Genomic DNA, 22,607 nt, shown 5'->3' with positions numbered 1-22,607 from the left:
CGACTAAAACACTTGCCTTGCCCAAATGATATTTGATCGGGCACTCATAATCATTTAGGAGTTCGATCCATTGGCGTTGCTGCATGTTGAACTCCTTCTGCTCGAGTATGTGCGGGAGACTCTTATGATCGGTGTAAATTGTGCACTTGGTACCGTACAAGTGGTGTCTCCACATCTCGAGTGCAAGAACTACGGCTCCCAGTTCCAGATCATGGGTAGTGTAGTTTTCCTTGCGAACCTTGAGTTGTCGAGTTATGTAGGCAATGATTATTCTCGCGTTGCTTCGGTTTGCGATCGAGCACTTGAATGGGTGTACCGTTGCAAGCAATAAATTCGTCAATGCCATAGACATGATAGGATATGACAGAAGCACCTCATAGCTTATCTTTTAATTGCTGGACTTGCAAATTCCTAAGCATCTTTCGAGTTAAAGCTGTGAGGAATTGTGTATGCGATCGAGAAAAGTGGGCTTCGTGACGTTAAAAGTCGTACGTTGAAAACTTAACGTAAGGTTGTTTGTGTTGTAGAAGTTCCAGGGTAAGGCGTAGGTGTTGTTCGGACTCCTACTGGTTCCTTGAGTATATTCAAATGTCGCCGAAGAAACCAAGTGACAAATCTGTACAAGTAGGGTAAATTCGAATGTCGTGACTAGGAACTTGAATTGGTCGTATTGAGTTCTAAGGACAGTGGCTTGTGATATCTTCATATCTGTGGTATCTATGGCTAGTTTCTCCTCGAGTAATGTTCGTAGAGAGTAACTCGTCCAAGCGAGGGTTCATGCAAAATGTCGTTGGGATAAGAATCATAGAATTCGAGAAGTATATCATGAATAGATGTGAAAACATGCAAAAAGGGTTGTCACAATCGAAGCGTAAACATTTAAGGATCAGTAGCAAGGGTTTACCTGATGTCGAGGATATAATTGGTCGTATGCAAGTTGTATGAGGTTAAAATAAAGAACGTCGTTTGTCGATAAGAAGTGTTACGTCGATGTAGTTAGCATAACAAGAACTAACTAGAAAAGGAAGGTCGTCGTACGGGTTTGAGGGGTTAAGGTTCACGGAAATGTCCGACGAGATGTTTTGAGCCAGTCTTCCCACAAGACTCACATTTCCTTAACCTGCACTGGCCGGAATGATGGTACTAGCATACATCACATTTGGGCAGAGCGCCCATGTATCCTTTTCCCTTGACTTCAGCACCAGTTTTAACTTCAGCTGGTGGGTTCACTTCCTTCTTCTTGCTAGTGCTGCTGGTACCCTTCTTAAAGTTTGAGAACTTCCTTTTGTTCTCTCCCGAGGACTCAACATGAGTCTCCTTCTTTTTCGGGTCAGAGATCGAAAACTTATTTAACCTGATAGCTTCTTCAGTCATTGACACACTCAGATCGATCGCCTCAGTAATCGTTGCAGGCTTTGATGATGACACCATACTCATAATCTGAGGTTCCAACCCCCAAATAAACCGCTCGATGCATTTAAACTCTGGATAAACCATGTATGGTACCAGGCGAGACAGATCGTGAAACCTCTGGACATATTCAGCAATTTTCGGGCCGTCCATCTTAAGGTGCCAAAATTCAGTTTCCACCTTTTGGATTTCAGCCCTGGAGCAGTATTTCTTTCGCATGAGTTCTTTCATTTCATCCCATGTCATGGCGTAAGCAGCTTCTTCCCCCAAGGTTTAGACTTGAAGATTCCACCAGGATAAAACACCATCTAGAAAGAGTCCTGAGATGTAGGTGACTTGATGTTCAGGAGCGCACTTGCTCATCCTTATCACAGAATCCGTCTTTTCCGTCCATCTGACAAAAGCTACAGCACCCCCGGTGCCGTCGAAATTCAATGCCTTACAGTCTAGAAATTGTTTATAGGTACAACCTGTACAAGTAACATCATTCACAACAAGCATTAGCGATTGCACATGGAATATCCAAATGTAACGTAATGTGTCTATAGTGACTTAACATTACTATGGGGTGGGTTGTTTCCAGAGGTACCCCCGCTATGTTCCGAGCGCAGGGCCTCGTGCTGTGCAATAGCCTGTGAAATCCATTCCTGTAACTCCGCCTCTGTAGTGGGCAAACGAGTTTCTCTTCGAGGAGGCATCTTCTATAAGAAGATCGCATCGGTCAGGTCATAATAAGTATAGTATGTAGCATGAATTTGTAATACCATTTATCAACACAAGTAAACACTGGATAATATCTTTTATCATTTGTAACCTCGTGGATGTTATGTGTTTACTTACTAACATCCCAATCATAACGTAAACAAGTAATTCAACAATGCATGTAATGAAAATGTTACGATTGAGCTATCATATATTAAGACCACAAGTACAGTTTTACAAGTTTCACAATGTACCATATCATAACAAAAAGGACTACAGGGTCACATTACCCTTGTCCGAATCAACTACAACAATCAAAAGTCAAAAGTGTGGTCTTCAAAAGGCTGCACAATCTGGCTCAATAGCTGCACTCTCATCAAAAGTATGCTATTCGCATAAAACCAAAAACCTCTAAGCTGATGGTGGAGGAGGAGGAGGTGGAGGAACGAAAAGCAACCTGCGCAAATGCGCTAAATCCTCCTCGAGTGCATGAACGATACGCAACAGATAGCTAACCTGCTGCTCCATAGTGAGGAAACGGACATCAAAATCAGGGTACGGTAGGAGAGGAGCTGGTGGTGTCGCGATGTCACACCCTAGCTTTGCGGAAGCGTGGGTTTATTTGGTGTGACTTCTTAATACCATAGCTTAACCACAACAAAGCTATATGAAAATAAAACCATGATGTTCATCCATTGATTCAAGTTTTAAAAGTAAAATACGACAACATTGTTTAGAGTTGACACATGCAACGAGTTACAACCCAACAAAATAAAAACATTGTTCATAAGACACAACCACAAACATAAAATAAACACCGTTTAAGACTTGTGACTCGTCCAGGCAAAAGTCACAACCCCTAAACGTGGATGACATCACTTCTCCTACGCAGCATGAAGGCATAGCATACCTAGCCAGATCCCTAATTCCCTGAAATACATGTAAGTTTGAAAAATCAACAAAAATGTTGAGCGAGTTCATGTGAAAGTGAGTATGTAAACCTTTGTAATACATTTGTAAGTATGAAAAATCCCTGGTATGTAGCAAATAGGGAAAAATCAGATCACCATTGGTTTGCAAGGCCAATGATATGTGTGAAGTGCTGTAGGAAGACTCAAACCTAGCAGATTTTTGCGTCGGGCTCAAAGTCACCCGAGGTCCGTTCTGTTGGGCCTGGAGTTGGGCTCGCTACACCCAGATAGATCTACCGCTAATGACCCTCGGTCCTACAATGAGGATTAATGGCCTCTAGTTTCCGCCTACCCACTCACATGATCTAAGTAGTAACCCTCCTTACGCTAACCATACCATGTAAAAAGTATTCGTAATCATAGTAACATGTATTTCACCCCCGAAGTATGAAAACTAAAAACAGTTAAGAGAAAAGGGGGACATGAACTCACAGAAGTGCGTCTCGAAATAGTAAATCCCGATCAACCTGCTGCGTGACGACCTACACGTACTAATTTCTATTAGACGGACGGCCGTGTCTTGGCTTAAGGTTTAACGTCTTTGGGAGATAGTTAGACAACTATTTCGTATTTACACTTCTTAATTATTTTGTAAACATATTCCTTCCCAAGGATGGGGGTATTAATACATGTGCGTTTTTATAATTCCCAAAAATATATTTTTAAGTCTCACTTAATAAAATATATTTTAATTCATTTGTCTAAAATATTCTATCTCCAAAATATACATATTTTTTCCAAAAATATTATATTTTATTCCATACAATTTCCAAAATAATACTTTTATCAAAATACACATCTAAGAGTATTTTTTTCCGAAAATACATAAGTTACATTTTAAAGTTCGTGTGGTAATAACAATACCGGTGTAACTTAAATATTTATTTGTGAAGGCGTTGGTATTATTTTGGAAGTCGTAACTTCATGATATTTTTCAAGTAATATTATTTTTACTCTAAAAATAATATATATATATATATATATAGTTCACAAAATAATCATAAAATCACACAAGCGTTTTACTACGAAATATATATGCTAGATATATATTTAACAAGTTTTATTTACGAAAATCCACCTCCGACACTTGGTTATTTTGTAATAAAAATCATGGCGAATTTATTTGGAAAAACAAGTTAAAAATATATTTATAAACACTTGTCACCAAAAATATTCTAAGTGTTATTTTCTGGAAAAATTTCGCCAGAGTTTCCTCTGTAACTGGAGGTGGTCACTGTAACACCTCGTGTTTTCGAATGTCAAAGTCAAAGTCAAAGTCTAAGTCAACTTTGACTGTAAATAGTCTATTTTATATTCTATTTGTATTATGTGGAGTAAGTGTTGTAATCAGGAAGAATCGAAGTAACCGAATGTTTTAACACGAACCGACTTACGACTGTGAATAGTAGGAAGTAACAATGCGATAAAGTTAACTAATCAGTAATCAAACCGATCTAACTATCATCAAACTCGAATCTCGGATTACGCGAACTTCGGTTGTTGTTATACGGGTGTGTGTGCCTTATGTGTTACCTGTACGTGTTTTGTGCTTTGTGTGGTGATCAATCGAAACTCGAACCGAAACTCGAAACTCAAATCGAATACAATCGAAATCGAACTACGATAAATGGTAACGTTAGGATAGGGTGAATTATAGATGATTGTATGTTAGATATAGTAGTTGGGACTGAAAGAAATTTGAATAGGAAACCCTATCGTACTCGTATCGTCTTCAATCGAAATCGAAATATCGAAAATTGTCGCACCGAACACTCGAACCACGCTGCTAATCGATCAGGCTGTCAGCCGATCGAACAGCCCAGCCGATCGAACAGACTGTTCGATCGAGCAGGCTGTCCGATCGGGATGCCAGCCGATCGGCTAGCCCTTTCCTCTCTTGGAGCCTATAAATAGGGCTGTCATTGTCACTCTTTACCACTTTTGGAAAGCTCTGACCGACCAGCCTGTGCTCCTCTTCTTTTCTCAGATTTCTTCCGATTCCGGTAAGTCTCCATCCTAAATCTTGTACTTTCTTGATCAAAACATGCTCCTACACCTTTCTATCTTTCAATTTTTTATGTCTAACCGTGAAATCACCAAGATCTAGGCATTCTTGGGTGATGTCATCATGGTGTTCTTCAAGAACACCATGTTTTGGCTTCAATCCACCATGAATAGCTCGGATCTAACCGATTTCCACATAAACAAGCTAAGATCTACCGAAGATCTAAACATTTACACGATGTGAAAGATTGAAAGAAGGAATTCCAACTTTCTTTCAACTCTTTTACACTCAATGCCTTCAAACCGGTAGAAACGGAGCTTGAACCAACTCACTAATCATTCTCATGGTTGTGCGGTTCAAGATTCGGGTCCTATCTACGAGGTTCACCGACTTCGGGTTAAACGATAAACCACCGTTCCGAACCGTTCACTGGCCGGACTTGGGTGATTCCTGTCCGAACAGGAGAAATGAGTAAGGATGGAAGTTCCATAGTTCAGCTCGTCGTCAAACTACCTTAATATCATGTCAAATAATCAGGACAGTCACATGTTAAACGAACAGGCCGACCAGGTCAGGATGCTGGTCGAACGGTTAGGCTGCTCGAACGAACAGCCCAACCGATCGGACATGCCAGCCGATCGACCGGGCCAGCCGATCGACTAGCACATGGCCCCGCAACTTAACCATTTCATGAAGTATGGTATCGAACGAGGTACTGTTTGTTCGAACAGCTGTTCGTCAACATTATTCCTCGGATCATGAGATACTATGCTTCAACACTTAGTCGATTTTCAGTTCGTCTGTTGTATAGGAATGCCACCCGATCGAGCATGCTATTCGATCGAGTAGGCTGTTCGATCGAGTGACATCCTGATGAGGACTACTACTGAAGTTCCTAATCGATCGGTTACGCCGACCGATCGAACGGATCGTTCGATCGATCGACCTGAAAGGTAAGAACATTTCAGTGTTCTCAAATGCTACAATGAAAACTTCAAAAGGACAAGCCATCATACACAAACACATCCTTCACAAAGGAAGAAACAATCCACTCGAACAGCCCAACCGATCGAGCCTGCCGGCCGATCGAACAGGCTGTCCGAACGGATTGTCTAGCTGAACGAACAACCCACTCGATCGAACCACCTGATCGATCGACCAGGCGGTTCGACCCACTTACACTTGTTTCCCACTTTACGTGTATTTCATCGCTATGCTATCGAACTGTTCAGGCTGACCCTACTCCCAAGCGCTCCCTTCAATCCATCAATCAGTCGCTGTGAGTACACACTACTCAATTGTTTGAACGCTAACCGAATTGCATGTATTACGTGACTAAATGAATGCTTGTTGATTGTGTTTACATGTGGAATGTTGTCTACCTGCCTTAACGACGTAGTACTATAGTTTGGACTCAGGACCCGTTCACACGGGGGTTGTTAAGGACAATTACTTGCATGGATTACGGTGGTAATCATGTATTGCAAACCATCTCGGACGGTCAACCCGCAGTCATTGGTATCGATAGGTCCATGTCGATAATTAACATGCTTCGTTTTCTTCTGTGTACGTGCTGGTTACGCGTAAACTATTTCGAACTCTATATGCTATTATCAAACTTGTATGCTCGCCTTTACATTTTATGTATTGACTTTATATTAGCGTATGTGACAGGTGTTTAAGATGTTTGCTTGCTAGGAAAGCGAGGCTAGAATAAAGCTCTAGAGGCCCCCAACAAATAGTTGTCTGTCAGGAAAGAGCAACTAGAGCATAGTTGTCTACAGATCTTGTCAGGCTAGGTCTTTAGGAGCATTTAAACAATATTTATTCATTTATTTAAATCTGAGTTGTCGGAACAGAATATTTGACTAGTTGTATCTGTAATAATTTGTTTGTTATTTGGGACACGGTATGGGACGTGTTAATTTAAACTAAATAGTGATGATAATTGTTATGGAAACTTCTGGACAATCTGTTTCGCTCAGTGCCATGCCCCGATGATTCCGCCATCGGTTGGGGTGTGACAGATTGGTATCAGAGCCATAACTATAGGGAATTAGGCAAGACACGACCTAGTCCGGGTCGCTGTCTTAGAGACCTAGACTATAGTTAGGAACCAACAGACCAAGCTTAGGTGTGCTATATTCCGATATTCTTCGCTATCGCTGCACTTGAATTTTCGAATAAAATCAAGCGGTTTGGTCAGGATTAGGTGTGAAAACCGCAAACTCCCGACTAAATTACTTGATCAATGCCGATTTTATCAATTTATCAATGATTTCCTCATTATTTTCAATAACGAACGAGGAGAATAATACCAAATCAGGAGTGAAATCCATATTTTGATGAATAATCACCTCAAATTTTACTAAAACAAGGAAGAAATTGCTAAGCCAGGGGTGAAACCCGAATCTTGGCAACTTATTCCACTTTTTACTCATCTCACCAAAGCCTCGACGGACTCCAACGACCTGAACTCACTAGTATGACCTAGGGAATATGTGCTGAATGCCCAAGAATCGAGGCAGAAACGCGATCCCAAGAGTCGAAAAGTGACGACAAGTCTACTGTGAATAGTCGAATCGCTTTGGGTAGTCGATGTCTAGTAGCCGCAGACAATCTATTTCTCGATTTTATGTGTTTCGATTCTGAGCCCGCAACCGCAGACTCTGACGATTCAGTGATTTTATGTGTTTTATGTGTGATTACCTGTTTATGTGTTTTATTTTGATGAATCGTTTGATTTTTGCTATCACTTCGATCGACACACGCGACTCGCATTGCTCTTCTATCTCAAAACGGTAACAAGTCGCTGCAATTCTAGACGATACTATGCTAGCATATACGCTATACTATACTATACTCGACATGCCATGCGATTATGTGATACTATTCGATATACTATACGCGACCGCTATATACGAACGACACGCGAACTTCGAATGATAGGTTTCTGTATTCTGACTACTTCTGTGTTTAAATGGGTATGTGCTTCTGTGCTTACGTGTCTCTGTGCTTTACGTGCTTATGTGCTTTTGTGATTTCGTGAATCTGTGGTTATGTGCCTACATGTTTATGTGATGCGTGTTTCGACGTGATTCTAAGCTTTAACAAGTAGTAGACGTGGGAGGTGAGATTCGATTTGTTGTGTCTGAGACATACGACGATGTCTGTTGCAAACCATGTCGTCATCTGGACACCGAACCCCACTCACCCGCCAAGAGAAGAGAGACAGGCGTCTCGCTACTATCATCGCCAAGAGTGTGGCAAAAGCTGTGAGCGATGTCTTTGAAAACGCCAGCAAGTCTTCTGAAGAGTCACGAATCGATGCTCCTAAGGATACCAGCAAGACTGGGTTCAGCTTTAAACAGTTCAAGGCATGCGGACCAAAGGAATTCACCGGAGAAGATGGCCCGACAGCTATGTTTGAATGGTTCGATTCTATCGAAGTCACCCTACTCCAAAGCGGCTGTCCAGAAAATCTCAGCACCCTCAATGCTACCGGCGTCTTCCAGTCCCGAGCTCTAGACTGGTGGACGGCCGAACGAAACAAGCGCGGAAATGATGCAGCTTATGAGCTGACATGGAAGGAGCTGAAAGCCATCATGATGGACGAATTCTGCCCTCCCCATGAACGCCAAAAGTTGGAGGACGAGTTTTGGAACATTAAGCAGAAGGATGGAGATAACGCTGCCTTAACTGTACGCTTTAAGCAGCTCAGCATCATCTGTCCCGATCAGGTCAAGACGTCAGACATGGACATCAAGAAGTATATTCGAGCTCTACCCGATTGTGTTGCCGATTTCGTTCATGCTGCCAAGCCATCATCGATTGAAGAGACCTACCTGCTTGCCGCTGAGATCAATGACAAGCGGGTAAAGTCTGGTTTTTGGGATAAGCATACCAAGTCTCTGCACCAAGCCACCGCTACGTCAACCGTCGACACCACCACTGCTCAACCCTCCAAGTCGTCAAGAAGAAAGAAGAAGCACAACAACAACAGCTCCAGCAACAAGAACTGTGCTGTGACAACGACTGCTGCTGTGACAACCCTCACAAAACCAGGTATCCGTACGACCTAATTAACTATTAATTATTGCTTAATTACTGTGCTTTACTGAGTTTGCTGATAAACTGCTACTTGATTTCTGATAACTGTACATGTCTGCATCATACTTTGATTTCCGTCACTACACTACTTAATTACCGAACTTTAGTGACAAACATGATGCACAAAAGCACAGTAGCATTTGAACGGATAACCTATTGAACATGCTGATATAGCCAGCATCAGGCAAACACTGCCTCTAAAGGCCTGTATGAGCCAGAATTATTTTACTACACCCATAGTGTGTGTAGGTATACAAGGGTTGTATGATTACGTCTCTAGGGATAAGATATAGAGATTTGGATGTGCCTAAAACATACTTTAAGCACGGAACATAGCACTTTTATCAACATACTAGCTTCTAGCTAATTAATAAAGTGCCAAAACATGAGAAATTATTCCTGACACTTTGCAGAATAAATTGTGTCGCTAAAAATATTATTTATGACGCTTAAAGGATTACTTAAGCACTTCAACGGATTACTATCCAACCGAACAACCGGACAATACCCGGAGCATAAAAATATTGCCATACATGTTATTGGTATTTTTCTGAGCCAGTTAGGGTCCCTGATTACCCTAACACCCGCTTTATAACGCATTAAACAACTAACGGGGTTAATCCCTAAAGTAACCGACTTAACTTAACTAAACTGTAACTGAACAATCGAGATCCAACCGGGTGGTCCCACCACCCTAATGAAATCGGCCAACAAGGAGGACAAGGAGGGTACACTTTTTATTATATTATATTTGATTTGTGGATATCTAGAACGAGAAACCGATGGACGTTAGCACTTGAATCCTCTATATAAACACACACTCACACATTGTCATCACCATCCATCTCACCATCACTCTCTCTCCCTCTTGCTCTCCCTCTCGGCCGAGAACACTCACATCCATCCATCCATTTTTCGGTTCGTGTCTCTCCATTCCAAGCATATACTAGTGACGGGGATCACCTACAACGGAGCTTGGAGCAAACGGAAGCTAAAGGACCACGTGCATTTGCTTTTATCCACGCCGTTTTCGCCAAAGATCTTCCCTAGCCCCGAGCTAGAAGTATAACATTTAAAACTCGTTTTTAATCATATCTAAAGTGGTTAAAAGGATTTTTAACGGTTAAAAGTCGGTAACCCATCATTTGAATCTAAAAAGTTTACTAAAACATGAAAATCGTTGGATAAAAGGTCATGTCTTGTGTAAATGTCGTAGTATTTGAATATGTTGATTGTTAAGGCCCGATCTACGATGTGGTGGCTCTTATCATCGTTTAACCCGACTTTGTTAAGATCCCGAATCTTGACATACACTTGTTTCTAGCGGTACGAGGGTTAAAAGGTGAAACTCCACCACACGGGAAACATGAACTTGTGTAAAAGTGTTTTGACGCGTGAAATAATATTTAAAACGAGCCGATCTACGTATGTACAAGTGGTATATTCGTAGAACCGGGTGTTGAGAAAATCATGTTTTATAAAAGTGGATAACATGTTAATAAAAGATGATTTCTATAAACTACAAGTGTAAAAACACTTGTGAAACGAAAGATCCGACAAAATAACCATTTTTATAAAAGTTGTCGGGAAGTTGTAAGGAGGATTTGTGATAAAAACTGGGTTTTTTACGAGACTAAATCATTTTACACATAGATCCATTGATTATAACGAGATCTACACCGTAGTTTTTAGAAAAACTACAAGTTCATGAAATGATGCGATTTTACATACTTATCGACAAGATTAATGTGTTGGAAATTGATTGATTGAAATAAAAGGAGTGTTGAAATGATTTTGTAAAAGAAAATGATACGCTTGAAAGCGTGGTCACCTCCAGGGGAAACTCTGGCGAAATTTTTCTAAAATTTAACACTTAGAATTATCCACAAGTGTTAGAGTTATTTTTGGATTATTTACAAAACATATTTCGCCATGACTTTATTTATTAAATAATCGGAGGTGGGATTTTCACTAAACTAAACGTGATAAATATATATTCGGTAAATATATTTTGTCACCACACTGTTTATGATTATTTTGTGAAGATGTATAAATATTATTTTTAGAGTAAAAATAATATTTACAAACCTTGTCGAACCCGAAATAATACAAACGCTTATACGACAAGAATATAAGTTACAACGGTAATTATCATTACCACTTAATCGCCAAAACGAAACTTACGCCTTATTCGGAAATATTCATAAACGCATGTGTTGTCAATATATTATTTTGGGAAAGTATTATGTGGAAAAGGAAATATATTATTTTTGAGAAAAATAATTATATTTTTGGAATAAGAAATAAAATGTATTAAGTGGGACTTAATAAAATGATATAATTACACATGTATTAATTCCCCCATCCTTGGGAAGGAAAATACGTTATCAAGTATATACACGGAGCGGTTGTCTAACCGTTTCCCAAAAATATAAACTATGAAGCTAAAGCACGGCCATCCGTCTAATAGAATTAGCACATGTAGGTCGTTGCGCAGCACTTGGATATTTGGATTACTTGATATTGTGACGCACTCACTGTGAGTTCATGTCCCCCTTTTCTCTTAACTGTTTTCAGTTTTCTAAACTGCGGGGGTGAAATACATGCTACAATGATTATGATTACTTTATACATGGTATGGTTAGCGTAAGGAGGGTTACTTTTAGATCATGTGAATGGGTAGGCGGAAACTTGAGGTCATTAATCCTCAGGGTGGGGACCGAGGGGCAGGAGCGGTAGATCTATTTGGGTGTAGCGAGCCCAGTCCCAGGTCCAGCATAACGGACCTTGGGATGACTTTGTTCCCGACGCATAAATTTGCTAGGTTTGAGCCTTCCTACTTGCATTTACACATATCAATGGCCTTGCAAACCGTTGGTGATCTCTTTTTCCTTATTTGCTACATACCAGGTTTTTGATAAAGATAAAGGTTTATTTACTCATTTTTCACATGAACTCGCTCAACATTATTGTTGATTTTTCAACTTACATGTATTTCAGGGAATTAAGGATCTGGCACGGTATAACAGGTTTCCCGCTGCATAAGACATCAGGGTCATCCAGGATTCGGGGAATGTGACTTCTTCCTGGACGAGTCACAGACCTTGAATCGTGTTTATGTCATGTTTATGGTTGTAATGTTTAGACAAGTCATGATTGTTGGGTGTTTCACCCGTTAAGACAATGTTTTATATTTTTATTATCAATGGATGATCTTGCATATTTTAATACATATAGCCTTGTTATGATTAAGCTATGGTATTAAGAAGTCACACCAAATTAACCACGCTTCCGCAAAGCCAGGGTGTGACAGCTGCCCCTCTGCAAGCCGTACCGGCACAACAGCAGTCGCACCATCAACAAGCTCCAGTGATCAATGCGCCGCCAGCTAAGCGCGCCTACACAGGTCCCCACCCGCTCTGCCTGACATGCTCATATCATCATCCGGTGGAAATCGCCTGTCGTTTCTGCGCCCACTGCAACCTCTACGGGCATTTCACTGCGAACTGTCTCTGTGGTCCTCGTCAGGCCCCAGTTCAAGCCGCCGCTCATCAAGCTCTACTTCCAGCCCCTCAAGGCCAACCAGCAGCTCAAGCACCCGCGGTCAATGCTCGAGTCTGTTTTGCATGTGGTGATCCTAACCAATTTTCAAACATGTGCCCGAACAGGGTTGTGAAACAAGAACCCCAGCAGCAGCAGCAGCCTCAACAGCAACAGCAAGCAGCCCGTGCCAGAACCTTTAACATCAACGCCCGTCAAGCCCAGGCTGACAACAACGTGGTTAATGGTACGTTCCTTGTGAATGGTATTTATGCATCATGTTTGTTTGATACTGGAGCCGATAACTGCTTTGTGTCGTTTGAATTCGAGAAGCTCCTTAGTCGTAAGCGTTCTTATCTCCCCTCGTCATTCGAAGTCGAAGTTGCTACTGGAAGAACCGTCGCTGTTAACTCCATTCTTCGTGATTGTACCCTATGTGACAACCCTCACTAAACCAGGTATCCGTACGATTTAATTAATAATTAATTGCTGCTTAATTACTGTGCTTAACTGAAATTGTGAATGAGCTGCTACTTGACTGTTGATACTTGTACATATCTGCATCATACTTTGATTTCCGTCACTACATTATTTACATGCTGAACTCTAGTGACAAACATGATGCACAAAAGCACAGTAGCACTATAAACGGATAACCTATTGAACATGCTGACAAAGCCAGCATCACGCAGATACTGCCTCTAAGGCCTGTATGAGCCAGAAATATTTTACTACACCCATAGTGAGTGTAGGGATACAAGGGTTGTGGAACTGCGTCTCTAGGAATAAGTTACAGTGACTGGATGTGCCTAAAACATACACCGAGCACAAGACACAGCACTCTAATCAAAGATTCAGCTTTTAGCTAACTGATAAAGTGCCAAAACATGAGGAAATATTCCTGACACTTTGAAGAATAAGTTGTGTCACTAAAAATGTTATTAACGACACTTAAAAGCTTTATTAAGCGCTTTAACGGATTACTATCCAACCAAACAACCGGATTAAACCCGGGACATAAAAATATTGACAGTAACAATATTGGTGTATTTCTGAGCCAGTTAGGGTCCCTGAATGTCCTAACACCCGCTATAGAGAACATCACACCACTAACCAAGTTAACCCCTAAAACTAACTTGGTTAACCTAACTAAACACCAACTAAGACTTGGAATCAAACTAGTACCCCCCCCATTACAAACCGTCCCCTTGTAAGGGGACACACTTGGTACCTTGGTGATTAAAATAATCACACTTGTCTAATATCTAGACAACATTTGGACCAATGGATTAAGGACTTGATTGTTGTCTATAAGAAACAACTCTTACACACTTGATCTTACACTCCATTCTTCACCACTCAAGACTCTCTCTCTTGCTCTACAAACTCACGGCCGAACACCCCTCCCCTCTACACCCATTTTCGGCTCTTGATCTCCACATTCCAAGGTTGTTCAAGTGTTACGGGTCACGCATTAGGAGTCTTGGAGCAAACGGAAGGCGAAGGACCTCTCTACCTAGCTTTTATCCACCTCTTTTTCGCATAGATTCTTCCCTAGCCTCGAGCTAGAGGTATAATACTTAAAACACTCTCTCGAACTATTCTAAAGTGGTTAATAAGTTATGTAACGGTTAAAATGCGGAAACTTACCTTTTGAAGCATAAAAGTCTACTAAAAACATGAATATTGTTGGTTAATAGCACATAAGGGGTGTAAAAGTTATAGTAACTGAAATTTGTGGTTACCTAGACCCGATCTACGTTGTGGTAGCTCGGATCACCATTTAACCCGGTTTGGTTAAGATCATGGATCTTGACATAAGCTTGTTTTGAATGAGACAAGGGTTAAAAGGTGAAACTCTACCACACGAGAAACATGAACTTGTGTAAAAGTATTTTTACTTGTAAAATAGTATCTAAAACTAGCAGATCTACGTATCTGCGGGTGGTATTTTCAAAGAACCACATATCATAGAAGTCATGTTTTCTAAAAATAGATCTCACATTAACAAGCATGATTTTTATAAACCACAAGTGTGTAAACACTTGAGAAATGAAAGGTTCAACAAAATAACAAACTTTGTAAAAGATGACGAGAAGTTGTAAAGATGGATTTACTTTAAAAACGAGGTTTTTACGAGATCGATCTACGTTATATAAAGATCCACAAAATATAATGGAATTTACACTATAGTTTTCGGAAAAACTACAAGTTCATGCGATTATGCGATTTACATACTTGTCGACTAGTTTGATGTGTCGGAAATTGTTTGATTGATTAAAGAGGTTGTTGAAATTGATTTTGTAAAAGAAAATGATACGCTTGAAAGCGTGGCCACCTCCAGTTACAGAGGAAACTCTGGCGAAATTTTTCTAAAAACCTAACACTTAGAATTATTTTCACAATAAGTGTTAGAAATAACTTTTTGATATGTTTTCGAAATATAAATTTCGCCATGACTTTATTTACTAAATAATCGGAGGTGGGATTTTCACAAAACTAAACGTGATAAATATATGTTTAGTAAATATATTTTCACCACACTGTTTGTTGGTGCACTACATCTGCTGATTACGTCTTGTATCGAGTCAGAGTCATAGAATGTTAGATCTGGGCACAATATACGAGAAATAGTGAGATTGTATAGATTTTTAGGGTTTGGACCGCTCATAGGTAAATGGTGATAGTGGGCCGCTTATGTGTCAAGGATGTGGACCGCTCATGTGTCAACATGTGGACCGCTTTTATGACATGTATATGGACCGCTTATTGGGCCTGTCCAATAAGCGGTTCCAGTAGCCTATAAATACCTCTGGAGCGATCTCATTTGTAACGGTTTCCTGATTTTCGTACCGAAGTGCTGCCGGATCGAAAACAGGTTGTACTCATCGTCAGATCAATAGAAGAGGAGTTTAAAGTGATATACAAGCTATTCCTACGTCATTTACTTGTTATTCCGCACCTGTACTTGACGAAAACACCTCTGAACGACTCGTTCGGGTCATCAAACGATCCTACAAGTGGTATCAGAGCTTCAGGAGGAGGAGTTTAAAGTGATATACAAGCTATTCCTACGTCATTTACTTGTTATTCCGCACCTGTACTTGACGAAAACACCTCTGAACGACTCGTTCGGGTCATCAAACGATCCTACAAGTGGTATCAGAGCTTCAGGAAGAGGAGTTCTACCGGAAATAGCTGGAAATTGTCGAAAATTCTGTCTTCTACTCATTGTTTTTTAGATTCAGATATTTTTCACGGTCGAAACTTGCTCAAAATCTCAGAGATTGTGCACGATGGTACTAAGATAAACCCTTGGAAGTTTGAAGACAAAATTCAAAGTTTTTATAGGTCAAAACATGTTCGAAATATGGACCGCTCGTAATGACATCATCAGGAACCGCTCTTAGATCACATCTGGAACCGCTCATTCGTACACTTTTGACTTGGACCGCTCCAAAGTAGCCTCTTGAACCGCTCATTCGAACGATCAGGGATCGCTTTTTCGGACAAAGTGTGGATCGCTTAATTGACATTTGTGTTGGACCGTTCAAAACAATTACCTGGATCGCCTATTTGGACCATCTGGATTCGCTTATTCGTACATCATTCTTGAACCGCTCGAACAACACATCTTGAATCGCTCGAACGACATATCTTGGACCGCTCCAAGGAATTATTTTTGGACCGTTTTTCTGACAGTTGCCTTGAAAAACGTGTTAAGTCATCATGAGTTCTGAGTTTTACAACGCCTTTGCTACATCAACCACTCCAGCCGCGATTGCTCAAGTAATGAATCTTGAAAACGAGACGGGAACTACTCAGAAACCCCCGAAACTGATGAGTATTGAAGAATACTATGGGTGGAAAGATCGCTTTTAAAACTGGGTTCAGGCAAATCATCTCAGATCATGGGAATGCATATTGGAAAAGAACACATTGCCTCGAACAGAATTGCAAGTCATTAAACAGAAATCTGAATTCTCAGAACAAGAACGTGCAATGTACAGAGCAGAGAAAATGATGATCAGTTTGTTACAGCAGGCAATTAAAGAAGATATATTCATTCTGCTACAACACGACAAAACTGCGAAGTCAATTTGGGATGCTCTTAAAGTGAAATTCGAGGGTAGTGAAAGTATGATCAAAAGCAAGAAGGCATTGCTTAAAAAGGAATTTGATTTGTTTAGCAGTTTGCCGGGAGAGGATACTAAAAAGCTGATTGAGAGATACTGCCACTTAGTGCGGTCGTTATCGATGTTGGGAGTTGAAAAAGGTCGTGAAGAATGGGTTGATAAATTGGCTGACGCGTTACCTCAGAAAGAGTGGGGAACGTATTTGATGATACTGAAAAACACGGGTGTTTATGACAAGCTTACAATTGGTCAGTTTATTGAGAAAATTGAGAGTCAGGATCTTGAACAGCAAAAGATCGCGAGGATGAATAATCCTAGTGGTCAACAAGATGTTAAAATGTACTATAAAGGTAGTATTCCAGTTTCTGAAGCTGAAAGAAGTCCGAAAATTCAAACCGCTTTCAGTGCTGGTGATTCATCTGTTAAAGTTGATCAGGGTTCGAACAAGAGTAGCAGTGGGTTTTCATCATTTCCGAGTGTGAATCCGAAAGATACTAACACAAGCTTTCAGTCTCAGGGTACCAAAACCGGAAATGGATACATAATTCAGTGTAACATAGCTCTCAATCTTCCAGAAGGTCAAAGCTTCTCTGAAGACACTGCTAAAGACCACATGGCACTTCTGGGTTCAGTTCTGTTATCCTATGAAGGTCTTGTTGCTGGTCGGATCGGAAATCCTATGCTCACCAAAGAGGATTACGACCAAATAGACGTTGAGGAAATGGAACTTATGGATATCAAATGGTGTCTTGCAAGTGTTCTTCGTCGAGCTGAGAAATTCAAAACCATTACCGGGAGAAATGACTTTCTTGATGCACATGTTTCTACTTTAGGTTTTGATAAATCTAAAGTTACTTGTTTTTGATGCAGGGAGAAGGGCCATTTCAAGCGGGAGTGCAAAGGAAGAGAAGCTAATGGAGCACAGAATCCATTTGGGAAAGATGATTACTACCGCAAAGCTATCTATCAACAAGTTGGTCAATCCCAGGAACCTCAGACAGCTCACGGAAGAAAAATTGAAGATCCCAAGAGAGCATGTTTGGTAGATTTCAGCTGGAGTGATTACATATCATCTGAAGCTACAGCAGAACGAGTTATCGATCAAGATGATGAGAAACTACCAGAAGGTTTCAGTTGGGATATGTTCGTGGATGAAAAGGGAGGTTTTAAAGCTTTCATTGCAAAGATCGTTCGAGAGCCAAATTTGTTTGCTACTTGGATGAGATCTATTGGAGAGAATGTGTCAAGTGGAGATGAAAAATTTGTGTCGTCTGATGATAGTTCAGATAGTACTGATGGAATCTCAGAACACTCTGGGGATATTTCAGATATTTCAGATGAAATTGTACCAGATGAAACTGTGCTAGAACAGGATGTTGTATTTGACAAAACACCATCGGAGTCTGATGTATCAGATGGTGATTCTGATAAGTCTGTACATTTTGATCAATCACCTGATCATAGTAGCAGTGATGATGAAGAAGAGAAACATATAAATATTGCAAAATCTCATATGTCTCCTGAAAGTTTTCATTTCTATTTTGCAGAAAAAATGGAGAAGCTAAAAGAGAAACAAGCTGCTAAAGTACAACAATCTGAATCTGAAAGTGATGTTCAGAATTCTGAAAATGTGACTGAGAAGATTGGTGAGGTTGTGAAAGAAGTAGAAAAGGTGATTGAAGTAGAAAAGGTGATTGAAGTAGAAAAAGTGATTGAAGTTGTGAAAACAGTCGAAGTTGAAAAAATTGTTGAAGTCATCAAGCCCTGTGAGAAGTGTTTGGAAGTCTGCAAAGAGTGTGCAGCAAAAGACGACATCATAGCTGAGTACGAGAAAAAGAAAGAGCAGTTATTGTTCAATCTCAATTATGTGAAGGAATCGTACGACGTGTTGAACAAAACAGTAACTGGTCTTCAAAAGACAAACACAGAAAGAGAACAGGCACTGACGATGATGAATGCAACTTTAATGTCGAAGCAAAAAGCTATAAATTTCTACATTGAAGAAAGTGCAAAATGGAAGCAAGAGTTGGAAACTGAAAAGATTGAAAATGAGAGGATTAGGAGGTTATTGTTGAGCTATTCTACCTCTGATTATGTTATTGATCGAGTTTATCCAACTGTGGCAGGTATGGAAGCTTTTCAAGCAGAGAAGTCGAAAGAAAAGAAAGATTGTGGTAAGAAACCGACCGTTAGCTATAACAAGTGTCCGCCTCCAATTTGGGATGGGTATTCACCTAGGAAACCAAATGAGGAACAACTTGCAAAAGCAGTCAATATACAGCTTAAAACCGACACAACTGACGTTTTACCAGAAAACATAGATGTGACGTTTACCTCATCCGATACTGATCATGAGTCTGAGTTAATCAAAAAGGTGGTCGATCAGGTGTTGGACACTGATGAGGAGACAGAGTCAAAGTCTGAGTCTGGAGGGTCAAAGTCGTCAGTCAACAGTCAAAATTCGTCGGTTAAACGGTCTTATAGTAAAGAGTTTTTGTTATCAAAAGCTGATTTGAATGATGAAACATTCGAAGTTGTTTATACTTTGAATGGTTCTGACAAATTATATTACAAAAAAGAGTTTCCAATTTTAAGTGTTAAAACGAATCTAATCAACAAAACTTTTAAACTAATAGAGGTTAATATTCCTGAGTTAAAAGTTTTGAAAAATTTTGAAAAATCTAAAAAATATACTTCCAGAGTTCAACAACGTCTAAACAAGAAAAAAGGTTATAATTCTTGTCCTGTTTTTCAAAAGAAACCTGACCAAAATCGTAGCTACAAAAAGAAAGGTTTAGGTTTTGTTCCACAAGAAAATCATAAAAATGAGAAAAATTCTAATTCAAACACTGAATTTGTGACAGGTGGAAGCTCAGAAGATGAACAGCAGAAACCATTTTGGAGACAAACTAACAAAGAGTTTCTTGCTGAAAAGAGAAAGAATGGAACTGGAGTATTTCATCCGAGAAATGCTCAAACCTGTTTGAAATGCAATGAAGCTGGTCACATTGAATCGGATTGTTCGAAAGATATCAAAGCAAAACAGGGAGCTTCTCAGAAGATGAAAGACAAAGTTGAAGAAAAAGCTGAGAAGTCTAAAATTTTTAAAAATTCGAAAAATGAAGTTGGAAAATGCTCAAAGAAAAAGACAACATTTTACAAAAGACAAGGAAATGGCAACCAAGTGTGGGTTGCGAAGAAAGGTGAAGTGAAAGTCGGCGATGAATCTGGTTCCACAAAGCCAGAAGAGCCACAAGTTATGGAGAAAAGTTCAGAAAATGATGATGTTCTTCCATCATTGAAGTTTGAGGAGGTTATGAAGGAAATTGGAAAAATTGAAATTTCAAATCAATTTTATGATGATGAAAAGGAATTTGATGTCGAGAAAACATTCAACGGAATGTTAAGAAGATATTTGGGAAAATGTTGAGTGGAAAAGCTAAAGGGGTAAAAGATTTTTACGCAACTAAAAAGGCGACATACAACCCTACAGCTGAAGAGTTGAAAGTCCTCAAGTCTGAGAAGACTTGGAGGGAAGTTTGCTTCCCAGAATAGTCAAAGGACTACGCCGGAGATCCCAAGTTTATATCGTGGATCATGAATCGGCATTTTTCTAGTATTTGAGAAGTTTGAATGTTTGTGATTAATGTTTGAATGATTTTACAGGTGAAAGGACTACGCCGGAGCTTCCAGGTGGGTAATTGTGAAGCAGGAATCGGCATTTTGATTGATATAATGGTGATGTAGACGTAATATTCCTACACGTGGTAGTTTTTGGGTATCTACAAGTGGTAATCTTGATTCCATAGGTGGTATTTGTGGTTAAATTTTGAGTGTATTCTTTGAAGTAAATTTACAAGTGGTACAGAAGGTTTTTAAAGGCAAATGGTAAATCAGGGACATTAAATTGTACTTGATTTACTATTCATGGCAAAAGATAGACAAGATGATGAACCACAACCCCGTTTTTAAAATTGATAAACCTACAAGTGGTTGTTATCAACACAAATTCATTTTCCGGAAAAATCATTTTGATTAAAACAAACTTAAGTGTTTTGAAATCTAAATGAGAAAATGATTTGTGTTAGGGGAAGTTCAGATTGTTTATGTCTGGTGAATGGCGATTTGATGTGATTCAGTGTCAGTTGTCAAGTTTCTGTACAGTTTGTTGTTGCTTTTTATGTTTTTAGTAGGTCATATTTTTAGAAGTTTTCAAATTTTCTTTAAAACGTGTTTGCATTTTAGGGGGAGTAGGGAAATTTCAGAAAATCCAAAAACATTTGAAAATTTGAAAAAGCCAAAAACATGATAAAATTCAAAAATGAGTTTTGTTGCGAAAAAGAGGAAATGATAGTACATCAGTGGACTATCACGGCACGCTAAAGAAATGTAAAGTTAAAAAGTGTTAAACAATCTTACTGCGGATATGTCAGTAGATTTTCGCACATTTAGTAAATTGAAACGAGATATAAACCTAAATCAAACTTGCTTAATTTGTGGGTAACTATTCTTGGATATATGGGTAACCCCCGAAATCTTGTTTGAAAGGTCCCGTATTCTGAGATACTAGGTTTTTATACTCAGTGATATCTGGGGTATTATCTCGGGACTTCTGCTGAATGGAAGTTCTGACCTAGTCCCCGGATAATACTTTCTGCAAATGCTTGAAAAAGCGTCGTCCTCAGCATGCTGATGAAACAATAAAATTGATAGTCGATGCTGTTGAAATGCAAAAAGATCCTCTAAAGGGGACCCACCAAAAGTCGAGCCGTCATCTCTCTGCTGAACGGAAGTTCTGACCTGAGCTCTCACGGTTTCGCATCTAACCCCTTTACAGATATCAGCTGTGGTATACTCACCTGTAAGACTGAATATTTGGGATCTAGATACGGGAGTATATTCAAGTGGAGTGATACACAATTAAGTTTAAGTCTCTAAAACATTAATATTGTATCTCGAATCGATTGAAAATTGTGTTGAAAATTTAGGAGGACAAACATACTGATAATCTAGGTAAATTGTTTAAAGCTTATAATGAAATCAAGCTTAACGATGTTGGTGATTTGTTTCATAAACTGATATGATCCTCTTGCACGAACTCACAAAAATATTGTGTGTAAATAGTTTATTTCTGCATTTTATTTTTTCACTTTGAAAAATCCAAAAAGATTTTGTGTGTGTTTTAGCATAAATTTTGAAAAATTCAAAAAGATTTTCGACAACTGATGTTGGAAAACTGATTTTCAAAATTCCGTGTGATAAACATGATGAGCAGAATTTGAGGGGGAGTGTTTGTGTAAATCTAACTGTTTTCATTAAATCTAGCCTTCTTCAAGTGGTTCATCATAGATTGGTTAAAGAGAGTCATGTGTTGGTGCACAGGTTGTTGATATGTGATGAATCTAGAAAATTTATTTCTGGGTTAAGATTGTGCAGGAATCAAGAGATCTGATCAAGAGAATTAAAGTGTTTTTTAAAAGCTAGGTTATTTGATTCCGAAGGCCTGTGTAGATCAGACAACGATACTGAAGATGTTGCTGAAGATCAAAGGAATACCAGCAAATCGAGAGGGGGAGTCTGTAGATAGAGAGAGAAAAGCTCGAAGACTGATCAAGACTGAAGATGTGAAGATATAGCATGGTGTGACTCGATAGTCGACTCCATCAACATCTGAGGGGGAGTCTGTTGGTGCACTACATCTGCTGATTACGTCTTGTATCGAGTCAGAGTCAT

The sequence above is a fragment of the Helianthus annuus genome, chromosome 5 (assembly GCF_002127325.2).
Source record: "Helianthus annuus cultivar XRQ/B chromosome 5, HanXRQr2.0-SUNRISE, whole genome shotgun sequence".
NCBI classification, from domain to species: Eukaryota; Viridiplantae; Streptophyta; class Magnoliopsida; order Asterales; family Asteraceae; genus Helianthus; species Helianthus annuus.
Note: the sequence above shows the minus strand (reverse complement) of the source record.